General features: G+C 45.1%; 1 protein-coding gene across 3 annotated transcripts in view; it reads left to right on the forward strand.

Annotated features, from left to right (window-relative positions):
- Window positions 1-14,338, forward strand: part of SRC (SRC proto-oncogene, non-receptor tyrosine kinase) — a 211,037-nt gene that overhangs the window by 127,153 nt on the left and 69,546 nt on the right. For all 3 annotated transcript variants that reach the window (XM_085619192.1, XM_085619191.1, XM_085619193.1), the window contains one exon: window positions 44-87. The gene's annotated coding sequence lies outside the window, so the exon portion shown is untranslated. The remainder of the gene's footprint in view (window positions 1-43; window positions 88-14,338) is intronic.

Below are 14,338 nucleotides of genomic sequence, written 5' to 3' on the forward strand. Positions count from 1 at the left end.
TCTGTGCCACCATCATACTCATGGGCTTTTCTTTGCTTTTCAGGTCTCGTGAAGGAACAGTGACTGGGGACGTCTACGCTAACAGTGGTAAGAGAAACCTCATTTATTTTGGAGGTGTGGATGCTGACTGCGAACAGATGCATACAAATTTATAGTAGTTCTAAAGCAGTTGACACTGTGCCAAGACACCGAAGTTAAAATTCCTGCCCCCTTTCTTCTCAGTTACTGGAGGCATGGTGGGGATTGTGGGTTGCAAATTCTTTTTTTTTTTTTTTCTGACCACAAACCAAGAAACTAAGACTAATGCATCTACTTGTTAAACTTAGTTGCCGGACTGGCTACTGGCTTAACATTGATGTTCTGGTTGTTCCTTCTTTCCACGTGCTCCCAGTTTTGACAAAGAAATACAATACACAGTGAACTAAACTGATTTCTCATGGGTTTAACCATTTGGGTATTGCTCAGCATTTAAACTTACAAGTATCAGTTACGTACAGCTTGTGAATAGGTCTCACCTACAGACCGCTTATAGCGGAGTGTTCAGAAAGCCCGTTTGTGGAAAACACACAAAAATTCAAGTGGGCTTAGAGTCCTCCATTTGCCTTGTCACTTTCATTTGCTTGTCTCTTATTCTCTGGCATACCTTCCTCTAATTATGTGTGTCCCGCCCCTGGAGCATAGGATCTTTACTGTCCTTTTGATTGGCTGACTTGTGTCCTTCCACGGCTCAGGAGCTATTTTTTTTTTCTTTTTCATTAAGCACGCCATGAGAGTGCATGTTTTATCTTGCTCTCTGTATACTACTCTTCCAAAGTACCGGACGCTTTACCCTGTTGCTTCCACTTCAGCTGGCCCTACCCGCGCCCCTGTTGCTCCCTTACCCCTCGCTGTTCAAATAAATGTTTTCATTTAAAACATTTTTTAAAGGGCCTGCCAGCTGCGATTGGCTGCTGGGCCTCTCTGCTGTTGGGGAAACGTGCTTTTGGTGCCCCTTTGTTTCCTCACACTCCCCCATTCTCTGCTACTTCCCATGACCTGCTCGTGCATTGCTCCATCACCCTTATGATCCATCAAATAATTTTTGGGGAGAGCTTATACTACCGTTAGCTGTCCAAAAAAAAAGATTTTGTGATGAGAATTTTTGTTTTAATTACTGATTCTAGAGACTTCAGCAAATCTTGGTTCAGTACATTAAAATAAAAAATGCATGTCCATAACCCAGCTGATATCAATTGGTGGTGACACATGCTCATGCATACACGCATCATGCATGCACACCAACTTTTTTTTTTTGGGGCCGACGCTGTCTTCAGCAATAAAACTGGCAAACATTTGGTAGTGAGGGTGGTAGAGTTTTGCATAGCCGGAGGCATGCTAATGAGAATGTTTACCCTTGCGTAGCTTCTCTCGTGTGATTGGGCTTCGGCTGTATAGGCCACATTCCAACTTGGATGCTAAATGGAGTAATGATACCAAGTCTAGTGTTAATAATTCGAATATTCTCTCCAATCCATTTTCTACCCTTACAATTTTTGAGGCCCGGAATGCGGAATAACATGTGGGTCTTGGAATTACCAGTTTGAATACCAAATTTTTTTCCCAATTCCACACACTTTTCTGCTTGCATTTCCACCTGCTTTGAGGTGGTTTTGGAGCGCTAATGCACTCCCGATAAAATGTGCAACTGTGCAGGGTTCTCATACAACACAAAACCCACGGATTTCCCCCTTCACAACTCTAAATGGGGTAATATATCGTTAAACAGGCTTGATGCTTCTTGCTGTATCACAGGGTTGGAAGTGTACCAGAGAAAGCTGGGAATATGACTTTTTTGTACTTGGACTGCACCTTTGAAAAGATCACGGGTTCTGCAATAATGTATTGTGATCTGTGTCACATGAAACAAACCAGTAGAAAAGAGTCTAAGGGAAAATATTTTGTGACCTGCCCAAGTCCTAATCCCCTATTCAAACTCAATAAACACACAAAAAGAGAACTGGGGGTCAACAGCACAAGCACATATATAGATGAACGCAAATTACACTAAACAATTATGATACCGCATAGGCATACAGAGCAGAGCAAGGATTGCCATCAATCTACCTCTCAAAATAGAGCATGGATATGAGTCCGTCAAGCTCTAATAATCAATATCATCATTTGGTCATCCGCCAGGAGTAGAAGGTCTGTCCCTTGATCAAAAAAGGACTGCTTCGCTGGCAAGCTCTGTTGCTCAGTCAATGCCTTAGCGGGACCATACACAAAGAAAGAGAAGGTATGCTCATGTCCATGATGAAAAAATCCTATGTGGTGCAGTGCAAAAAGTAAGTCTATGAATGAAACTTAAAAAGGTTGTGTGGAGAGACAAACTACTCTGAAAGATACCACCCTCCTCACACCTAGTAAAAACGGTGTGGAAAGAACTCTAGCAGCAATCCCAAGTGACTGCTATCTATAGGTCGACATGTTTCAGCCATAAGGGGAAATTCCCCACTGCTTTCTTCAGAACCTGTCTAAGTCACACACGGCTACTGCATACACACTCTATTTGTAATATAGTGTGAAAAACAAAATCGGGGGTTGAAACAGTGATACCTCACTCCGTACTAATCCTCCGATCATAAGGTGCGTTCGTCACCTAGAGAAATAGAGCAATAAAGCAATTGTAAAGAACATCTCATGTGCTTCAAAGTAGTAAGACCAGAAAAAACGTTTCTATGTCCACTCGAATCAAAAGCATATGTAGCTTACCCATTATGAACAGGGATCAAACCTCCCCTCCCTGGAACCTGTCTCAGGTGTATGAGGCCCCGCTCTGTAATTTTTAAATTTATTTCTCTAGGTGACGAACGCACCCTATGATCGGAGGATTAGTACAGAGTGAGGTTGTATCACTGTTTCAACCCCCGATTTTGTTTTTTCACACTATATTACAAATAGAGTGTATGCAGTAGCTGTGTGTGACTTAGACAGATCCTGAAGAAAGCCGTGGGGAATTTCCCCTTAGGGCTGAAACATGTCGACCTATAGATAGCAGTCACTTGGGATTACTGCTAGAGTTCTTTACGCACTGTTTTTACTAGGTATGAGGAGGGTGGTATCTTTCAGAGTAGTTTATCTCTCCACACAACCTTTTTAAGTTTCATTCATAGACTTACTTTTTGCACTGCACCACATAGGATTTTTTCATCATGGACATGAGCATACCTTCTCTTTCTTTGTGTGTGATCCCGCTAAGGCAGAGGTCTTCAAACTTTTGGGTGCCGAGACCCCCCTGTCAACATTTTCAGTCGTAAGGACCCCCTTCTGATAAACATTTCTAAACCTGTAGGCAGGGCTTCTGGAATTACGAGGCAGGTGAGGACCAAATGACACGTCAGGCTTGACTAAATTGTGTGGGAAGAAAATTTAAATAATGTTATGTGATGCAGCGTTATTTTGGGATAGAATTGCTTCATTATTTTTAATTTTTTTGCACACAGTAATACTGAGGAAAGATTTCACCCCATCAGTACCAGTTTATAACCAAAATACAGCAATTAACATCAGAAAGATGTCTAGTCAACTTTTGTGATGGGCCTTCCACTCCGCAGGAATACGTGCTGCCACATTAGAAGCTCACCTGGCCCTGGCCAGGAGCAGCAGGGGTCCCTTAAAACCCTGACGGTCTTGTGCAGAGTTAAGCAATTTACCCATGCCACTTTCCTCTCACCCCTCCCTTCCATCCCTCTCTCCTCTCCTCTCCTGGATCCCTCTCTCACTTTGTAGGCCATTTTCTTTCACCCCTTCTTACAACTTCTAAACTCTCCCCATTCAACTTCTCACTTCACCCTTAATCACCTCTTGCCATTCTGCCTTTTCACTGCCCTCATCTCTAATAGTTTCTCGCATTTATCTCATGGCCTCTCTGGCCCTGTCACCTCCCGTGCCCATCTGCACTTCTCATTCATCTCAAGTCTCTCCGTTCAAATTGTTGTCTATTTGTATCTTACACCTCACCAGTCCCCCATTCATCTTTCACATCTCTCCTTTGTTTTTTCACACCTTCTTGAACCAATGTCCCTCTCCCCTGTTACCTCAGCACCAGTGCTTAATTTGAGAAGGTGGTTTCTGTTGCTCCGCACTGGCACCTAATTGTGCACACTGGCAATATGACCGTCTGCCACATGCCACTTGATGGCTCTGTATGTGTAATTTAGAGATGAGCAGAACAGCTGTTTATTAATTCAATATACATTAAAAACGATAAACTGCTGACATCCATGCCATTCTTATAGCTTTGTGGGCTTGAAATAGTCACACTTGTACAGTGTTATGGTTGGTAGTTGCATAGGTATTGACATTGGCCGCACATGCAAGGCAATGGGTGGATGGTTAAAGTTGCAGTGGCCTACTGGTGAGGTTCCTGGCACATGTTTAATTACAAATTAATCACTGCTCAGCACCCACCCCAGTACTCCCTCTCTTCCCCGATCGCTGCTGTCCCTCACCCAAGTCGCATCAAATTACTTTTTAGGTCACAGATCATCTCTCAGCTATCTTCTCTCACAGTTTGACAGTAGCCCTCCTCCGTGCCCTCAACTTTCCCTCACACTCACTTCTTGCGTGTCCGCACTTCCCTTCGGCACTTCACATTTCTCCTCATCCCTGACCTCTTCAATCAAATTCCCTCACTCCCTTGCTGTCCTTTCTCATCCGCTCATCTCTCCTCACCGAGCACACGGGTTGGACCCGTATGCTCCTCTTGGCCTGTGCCACTCTGCTTATTGTTCCCTAATTCAGGAAGGCACGAATTGTCTGTCTTGCTGTTTTGGTGCAGGCCACACAGTTATGGAACGTCCACCCTCCTTTGCTTTGCTCCACCAAGAATCTATTATCCTTTAGGAAGATATAAAAACCTGGCTCTATGCACTGTAGGTCACCCCATTTGGCTGGTTCTCCTTCCCCTTCTGTATGTGTCTCATTTGCCTTCAGGCAGCAGATGGCTATTAGCCCCAGGACACCTTTTGGTAATAGCAGCACACTACGACTGTAAATAATAATAGTAGTAGGCAGAAGCATGGGAGCGACTAGACCCAAACTTCGCGAGGGGGCCTACACTCCCAGGCAGGGCTGGCCATAGCACTGGCCACACACTGCGCAACAGTCTTTTTTGGTGCCCCATCCCCGTTTCCTCCTTATCCATAAATTCCCTCACTACCACTCACCAACAAAGCACCTCATCTCTCTGTAGCACCTTTCTGACAATGTTTTTTTTTTTATAGTGCTACTCAGTTTACTCACAGTTCAGTGATCTGCATAGTACATGTTCTTTGTAGCAGGCACATTAACCCTCTGCACTCTGTGGATGAGAAGAGTGCCCATGTGAGTGCACGGTGAGTGATGCAACAGTGTGAGAGTAGGGAAAGAGGAGTGACTGCAGGGTGAGTGAGGTGACCATGAATTTGGGTGTGGATGCAAGTGCAGAGTGGGACGAATGAATGCATGGTTAATGATGGGCTTGTTTGAGCAAGTTGCAAATTGAGCAGTGAGGGGACAGGTGAATGAGGTGTCACATGAGTGCATATGAGTGGTGTGACTGCAGGCTGAGTTACAGGGTGAACAGCGCAAGTGCATTGTGTTTGCAGAGTGATCACTGTGAGTGCAGGGTGAGAGGGTGAATGATGTGAGTGCATGGTGATCAGTGTGAGTGCATTGCGATCGCTGTGAGTGCAGGGTGAGCGTGAAAGTGAAGTGCGAGAATGAGAAGCGAGTTCTCTGAATGCAGGGTGCATTCCCAAACACTTGAAGTAACTCAGCATATTATTGACGGAAGCGTAGGGTTTAAGATATAAGTTAAACTATTGCTATTATGACATTAATCAGGGATCGAGGGTGGAGGAAATAAATAATATGCTGATCCTGCAACACACTTCCAGTCCTATGGTTATGGTTGCCTGCTCATTATTTTGATGTCCCAGACGGTACACAAATAAGCAGTCACCTAAAGCTGTATATTTCAGCACTCATCTGTGCGTACTTGGAACAGCAAATATAAATAGAAAGCACTTTTAATTGTGTTCTAGGGCTGCCTCAATGATCCATGACTGATAATTAAAGGGAACAAAGACAGAAAAGTCACTTTACGAATGAATGCATATGATTTTATTTACAATCCCATTTAGTGTCAAGAGGATGCCTTTGCAGGCTCTTTAAACATCAAATGGCTGGTATTTTTCTTCTTGCAACCCTACTTTATATTTATTTTCATGAAATGCATTCTCACACTACTGCAGTAACTGTAAAATACAAATGTAAGGAAAAGGCAGAGTTGGGGCCCAGGGGGGACTGGAACTAGAAAAATCAGTAACCACTTTACAAAAGGTATGTAAATCTGCAAATGGTCCTTAACGACCTGTGAAAAACTCAGGCGATAAGACTGCAGACAGCCCAGCGGAGCCCACAGCAGCTCGAGCTGAGACACACTACGGGGAGGAGGGGGGCTGAATCCCTTGTTGTGCCTCGCAGAAGTGTGACCTGGAATGCGCGACCCCCTTTCCATCACTTCACGGCCCCCCTGGGGGTCGCGCCCCATACTTTGAAGACCCCTGCGCTAAGGCATTGACTTTGAGCAACAGAGCTTGCCAGCGAAGCAGTCCTTTTTTGATCAAGGGACAGACCTTCTACTCCTGGCGGATGACCAAATGATGATATTGATCATTAGAGCTTGACGGACTCATATCCATGCTCTATTTTGAGAGGTAGATTGATGGCAATCCTTGCTCTGCTCTGTATGCCTATGCGGTATCATAATTGTTTAGTGTAATTTGCGTTCATCTCTATATGTGCTTGTGCTGTTGACACCCAGTTCTCTTTTTGTGTGTTTATCTGTGTCACATGGGCAAATATAGTACTTCCCTGTACCATTATGTCTAACATTTCACAGTTTGCTCTCTACAACCAAGGTTGAGGGGGTTCAAGAACTCCAATAAGTGCTTAAAAAACGAACAACATACCTTTTTGTTTCTTTGATATTTCATGCTTTTTTTTCAAGATTTCTCTTGCAGTTGCTTGAAGTTTTATTTCGTAGCGCCATTTCATTTCCTAGTGGAAATTCCTGTTGACCAGCCATGGTCTTACACTGCATGTAGTTGGTAGCATACTAGTTTGCATATAGTTAAAGAACTGCTGTGATTGGAATTCAATTTGTTGAAGTCCATTGTCATCTTCAGGTCTAGCGTTCGCCAATACATTTTGATTTACGCATCAGGACTTCAGAAGCCCTCTTCAGCCATTGATCTTCTATTGTTTCATTGTAATTTTTATTTCACCCACTACAGCCTGGGGCAGTGGGTCAGCCCACTTCAACCCTTGGTTAACATTCAGCCTTTTCACTACGAGCACTTACACAGAAAGTGGTTCCCTTCATTGCCAGAGACTGATATTATGTTCTTTTTGAAACCCCCAAAATATTTTAGCTTTTAACCAATATTGCAGATTAACGAGGGCTCAGCAGTTTCCCAGCAACGAAGGTTTGCAAAACCATTGGCAAGATAAAAAATATATTGGGAAAGTCAAAAGGCTGGCGGACTGTGTCAGATCGAGTAGCTTCGCCACTGCTAGGTTTTGTTTTTGAGCATTTATACAGCATACATTTTGCAAGAGGGCTGACTAACTTTTTTGGATTTTTTGGAGTGTAATCGGTCTATTGTTTACATTTAAGTAGGGATAGAGGTGTGGGCTAGCCACTGAAAGCTTGAAACCTGGCTCTGGCTTGGCTCGAGGTCCTGTTGGAACCTCAAGCCCATAAGGAGCCGAGCTTTCAAGTGACTTGTGTCTGCCACATTTCCTCTGACCAGGGTGTGGCATTATGGCCAGAGCTGTAGGTTTGGAAGAGGGGAACCAGGCTCGTGTGCGGTCAACATGCTGTCATTCTGGGCAAATCAATTAACCTAAGGGTGCACAGGATCAATCCTGTCTTCCAGACATCCGCATCTTACTTTTAATCCTGCCCCAGGAACGTCGAAGCACACCTAGGATGCACCCTGCAACCTCGGTGGGAACCCAATGATGAGGCATGCCACCAACTAGGTTGGTGGGTGATGGTTCATTTAAAAAACGTAATGTTTTTTTCCTCACGTGTGTTTATGGATGCAGTTTGACTTATTCGGGCCCGTTCTTTATGTTGATTTAGTGAAAACCTATACAAATTGCACCTTAAATTGTGTATTTTAGTTCACCAATGCTCCTTTTTCGTCGTTATTCTATATGAAAGCACTTTAAAATGTGTGAGTTCAGAATACCAATTGTACAAAAACCTATTGTGTTTGATTTAATAGACTATAATGTTGCTCTGTGATAGTCTGGGCCACCTATACGTTATCATATTTGACATTTGTTTTGTTTACCCTGCAAATTTATTCAGGGCTCAGCTTGTGCCTCGAGAGCCAAGCGAGACCCTGGATGTGCGCTGGCTGGGTTCCCCCTGTTTATGTATTGGCTCGCACTTCTAAGTAGAGCCCTATATATACCATAACTGTGTTCAAAAGAAATAGTTTGTAGCTTGTTAACTGAAATTTTACCAGGTTTGATTAAGTTAAAGAGGTTTTGATGCGACCCTGGTACTTCTGGTTTCATGCATGACAAATGGACAGCTATGTAACGTGCGGATTTCTCGCTATGAACCAAATTGTACTTTGGTGTTTTATAGAGATATGTGCCTATGTAGACCGTATGCTTCCTCCTCGTCTCTGTGACGGGGGTTCCAAAATGTTTATTCTGTAGAAAATGATGTGCCTGGTAGGAAAGGAGTTTATGCGTTATTTTCCTGAACAAAGCATCAGATAGTTAAAATTGCGTTTATTGGTCTTTGCCCTCCCGTTTTAATATGCAGCCTTTTTCTTCCTACACTGCAACGTCGAATAATACACTTTTTTAATATAAATGTCTAACACGACAGTCATAAATCTTGAAATCCAAATTAACACCTGGCCGCTGGGAGCTCTATTGAAGCAGTAGTCGCAGAGGGACCATGATGGCTGGGTAGACCACCTGCTCCCACATTCCAATGTCTGTCTTCTTTCTGGCAGATTAATTTAGAACATTCTAGCCTCAGTGGGTGGTTTCCTAAGAGCCCTTGTCTCTAGTATTACATCTGGCCTTTTAAAGGCCCTTCCCCTCATTATAGGCCATCACATACCGCCTTTAGGGATAGGGGGCCTTTAATGAACCCTTATAACACTCGATAGCTTCCTATATGTCCAGCCATTAGTCCAGTTTACGATGCAGGGAAATGACCCTCCTTTCTTACTGCGGTAGGACATGCTGGCCTTCCTGCAACGAAAGTGTAAAGATATTGTAGCTCTCTGGTGAGATTTCAGTCCGATTAATGGAGCTAGTGTGGTCGATCATGTGAAAGGCAGAGATGTTTTGGGCACAGCCTCTTGCCGTATGAGTGTTGTGCATCCCGGTTTCCCTGCGAGTCGCTGTTGACTTCCTTCACCGACCGAAAGGCAGTAGTTTTCCCTCTTTCTGTGCCGGAACAGTCCGCATGTGCGCTGGGAATTGAGGAGGGGGAAGGAGGGCTCAGAATCGTCACTCTTTTGGACCACATGCCGCTCCACCCTCCAAGCCTCGTTCTCCGGCGTTCAGGCCTCCTCGTATAAGAGTGATTTATAGACGGACGACGCCCGCTTCCAAGGTGTCCTTTCACCTCTGGTGGGGGAGGGGACTATTAATCACCCTCACTCCGCCGGAGCTCCTCTCTTGCTTCTCCCCACATGTCATCAAGTATCCACAGCGCCCCCACTCTTAGGCTGTCAAAGGAAGGGGCGGGGGTTCCCTGGCCGCCAGAACTAACATTTTCTCTGCTCTGCTGTGAGCCCTGGCAGCAGGGTTTGTTTCTGTAACCCCGCCATCGTTGAGAGGCGGGGTTGAAATCTTGGCACCTGCGTGGCAAGCGAGCGCGAGCTCTCCATTGCGTCAGGGCGCATGCGTAGCCTCCCAGGAGTCGCACAGTGGGGATTAGAAACTTCTTAGACCATTGCAGCTCCGTGTGGTCTTGCTCGTCCCTCAGGTCCCCACTAGTTCCTCGGTCTCCCTTCCCCACCGAACAGTGCTTTAAATGGAGGGGTGTGGGAGTCGTACAGGTACTCACTAAATTAGGCTGCAGGTGAGATGGGGGACCAGGGGCTAAATAATGCAGGGAGGCCGAGCTAGAGCAAACATTTAATAGGATGCAGATGATAGCAGAAATGTCTATCTGTAGAGTATTATTGCTGGCCTTGCATGTACAAAAGAATATTTTAATACTTCTCATATGTGCAGAATGCCTCTGCACGACTGGCACATGAAAACCATTTGAATTGTGACACTTAGCACAACTATGAGCAGTTTGATAAAGAAACCTGGATCGTGATATACTGTAAGATATTGTTACATTCCTTGAGGCCTCATCAATGAGATTTCCCTTTTTGTTATTTAACTGGTTTATTTAAAGTATAACTGGTATTTATTCTTAGGAGCCTCCTACCTGTCTGTGCTGCAGACTGCCAGGACTCCCATCTGTTTTTTTCACCACCCTCCTTATTTCACTCTTCCCATGCCCAGGACTGACAAAAATCAGCACAAAATAAGCACAGGTGGAGGCAAGATGGCGGCTGGTCAACCGGTCGAGTGAGCTGACCACCCACTCTCTCCTGCTAAGACCCATTTAGATAGCGATTCTGGACACCTTATTTTGTGGAAGCTAGCGGATTGATGGATTAATGGAATAGACAGCTTTTCTACTTACGTTTGGCGTCTTGTGTCTGGCCCCATATAAGGAACGTGTGGATGCTCTGGAGGTCGTGGATTTGGGGAGTCCGGCTCCCCTGGCGATTGGCGTCTTGAGCTCCTTCTCATCCCACAGCTGCTCTGCCTTCATTTGAATTCACAGAGGCAGCCTCAGTAATGCTGCCGAAGGCAGACAGCAATGGAGTCAGGGGGCGCGGCAAGCAGGCTGGATCGGACAATGCTGGGAAGCAGGCTCCTGTCTGTCCCGCGGATGGATGAGGCTCTGCGGCCTTGAGCCGCCGGTCTGGAGCGGATGTTTTGGGCATGGGTGAATAGCAGAAACCTGCGAAGAACGGAGTTGCCATACGCGGTAAGCAGTCTGTACCCGCGATGTTTAAGGCTCAAGCTGGGAGAGGTAAAGCGTCTGGCAGTCTGTCTGGCGGCATAGAGTCATCTCCCACGGGGGATGCAAAAACCCTCGATCTTCCTGTGCAGGGGGACGCGGGTGCTCAGGTGATCTTAATTGAGGATGCCAGTGATACGGGCAGCCTACATTGGGGGGAAGACAGTGATAGATCCTTGGTTAATCCCGGTACGGTAAAGAAACTTCCTGTCCTCCCTACTACAGCTAATAGGGCCGAGGGAGCCACCGGCAGCATGATTTGGGATTACTCTTACTCGCCAAGTCTGGGTGAGATAACTAATGAGGGAAAGGGAGAGTCCTCGGCAGAGCCAAGTACCATGCCTATTTGTCCTGAAGAGATTACGCTGTCTATGATTTACCAAGTGATTATGGCTCATCAAGAGGAAACCAGGGCGGAGAGCAAGGTGCCTGCAGAAAATTACAAAACTCTATTTGTAGAATTGCTAAGACTTGTGCTGACTTTGCCACGAGAATCGGGGAGGCAGAAACCAGGATTTCCCAACTGGAAGATGAGCTAAGCTCACAGAAGAAAAAGGCTGAATCAATGCAATCTTCAAGAGATGATACTCTGATGAAATTGATCGATCTTGAAAATCGCGCCAGACTCAACAATTTGCGAATTTAGGGCATTCCGGAGGGAAAGGAAGGATCTGATGTTCGCCAGTTTGTGATCGGTCTTTTTGGAGAGGCTTTTCCAGACTTGCCTCAATGGGACTTGGAAACTCAGATTAAACGGGCCCACCACTTCCCTTTCAATCAGCGGAGAGCAGGAGGACAACCTGATAACCGCCCACGTGCTATTCTAATTTCCCTGAACAATTTTTTGGCCAGGGAATCTCTATATGACCTTGCCAGACCAGACCGGAAAAGGGCAGGGAAGGGTTGTGATTTTTTCTGTCCGACCTGATTTCTGTCAGAAGACAGTGGAAAAATGTTGGCTCCTTCATCAACTAATTCCGGAATGCCAAGTAAAAGGGGCTCAAGTCTTTCTTTTGAATCCTGCGAAATTGAAGGTGGTCGCTCAAGGGCATACCCAATACTTTCAATCAGAAATCCAGGCCAAAGAATTTCTATTGTCACTAAACTTAACTTGAAACCTTTTGACTAGAGCATTGTTTTTTGTGCCTAGACGGCATCTGTCTTTCCTGAGCCTCGACTCTTAAGGACTCTATTCTATTCTTTCTTTTTTTTAGGTTGTTCACAATCGCTTTCTTTTCTCTTTTTGAATTTATGTAGAGTATACAGATTATGATCACGGGTCTAGCACACAGAGAGGTGGGGGTGTTAGCTCAGCATCACTAGGGACAGTTGGTCCCCAAGCCTTATGCGGTGGGGCTGGAGGGGAGGGCTCCCTCAGAGGGGGGGATCCGGGGAGGGGGTGGGGGTGTAATTTTGTTGTTGTGTATATTCTCTTATGATTCTTGCTGTTTAAGGAAACCGGTAAATATTGGTACAATTTGGAAACTGTTCTCTGCTTTATTTGTTTAGGCTTGGGAAATAATTTGGTTCTCTTAAAGATGACAGGTAGAAGGGGTGGAACATTTCTATGTTCATGGAATATTTGTGGCTTAAATGATAGAAAAAAAGGGGGGTTATTAGCCAAGTGCGTACAACTAATGAAGATTGATGTCCTTTACCTACAAGAAACCCACATCCCTGGTAGCAAAAGTGGCTGGCTGAAGGAACTTGGTCTGGATCATGTGGCATATACACGGCAAAGTACCACTATTAGGGGGGTGGCTTTTCTTGCACAACGTTGTTTAGCGACATGTCACAGAGTTAAGGAGGATCAATTTGGGCGTTAGGTGATTGCTGAATTTATAATTAACGGCACCCCCTTTACAATTTGTTAAATTTATGGATCCAATCTGGATGATCCTGAAGTTTTGAACTATTTAAGCATTGAATTTGCTATGTGGCCACACCCGTTAATTATCTGCAGAGATTTTAATATTCACTTGGAGAGCAATTTCGATCTATGTAGCGACTCTTTATATCCAGGGCGGAAAATTAAGAACATTAAGGCTTTACGGGGGTTAGTCAGGGAGCACAGGCTGGTTGATCTATGGTATAGACACAAACGGATGGATCTGGGATACACTTTCTATTCCGCCCCTCATAATAAGCTGGTCCGCCTTGATTGTTTTTTGTATCATGTCAAATGGCAGATGGAATCAGCATTAGCATACCCCCAGGGTTATTTCAGATCATAACCCGATAGTGGTGGAACTTCCGTCTAGCGGGTTTGTTGAGGCTTCGAGACCATGGACTTTTGAACGCAAGTTATTGTTGGATCAGTCGTACTGTGAGCACAAGGTTAAGTGGGTGGCAGAGTTTTTTGATTTTAATAGAAATTCGGCTTCAGGAACTATAGTTTCGGATGCTTTTAAGGCGGCCGTACGTGGTGAGACTCTCAACTACTCCTGTTATCGCCGAAAGGCCCTTAAGGAGAAGTTGAGGGGTTGGGTGGAACAACTCAGGCTGGCAGAGGTGTAGCTGATTGTCCCATGCCTGAACGTATCCTCCGGATTGAATCGATGCTCTAGTGGTCCACCTCTCAACAGCCCCAAGTCTGGATACAAATAATACACAGACTAAAGGGTGGTTAAGCGGGGGGATGGGAACAGCAGGGAGGGAGACCTGTATGAGACACAAACATGAACAAGGGTTATTACAAGAACCTTACAACTCTTCTCCCTCTCTCTATTGTTCTCTAGTACCCATACGTCCACTAACCTGTAAAGGAAAATAACGATGACCAGCCGACAGGGGTGCTGAGCGTGACTCCTCTATGCCTGAGTGAAGCTTAGAATGTGAGGGAAAAACCTTGGCTCTGTCAGTCACCCCTGTGCAAATGAAGGATATCACAAACAATGTGGTTTTTTTGGGCTGCGATAGTCAAAGGAGGCAAGCAGTACAGCAATGCACACAATGTTTAACTGTAATAGTTTGCCAATGTCAGCCGGTAGAAACAGGTACACTACCAGTAGAGTTACATCATTCATACATAGTGCAATGTCACATGAGATTGCTGTGGTTTGAGGGCGATCCCTCCTTCGTAAAGGATCTGGTGATAATTTCCTTCGCATGAACTTTGTAATCTGATTCAAGGAAGAGTTCACCAACGTAGGGAAAAGCACACCACAACCTCAAAGCAATTCA

This window comes from Triturus cristatus, chromosome 7 (genome assembly GCF_964204655.1).
Source record: "Triturus cristatus chromosome 7, aTriCri1.1, whole genome shotgun sequence".
Classification (NCBI taxonomy): domain Eukaryota; kingdom Metazoa; phylum Chordata; class Amphibia; order Caudata; family Salamandridae; genus Triturus; species Triturus cristatus.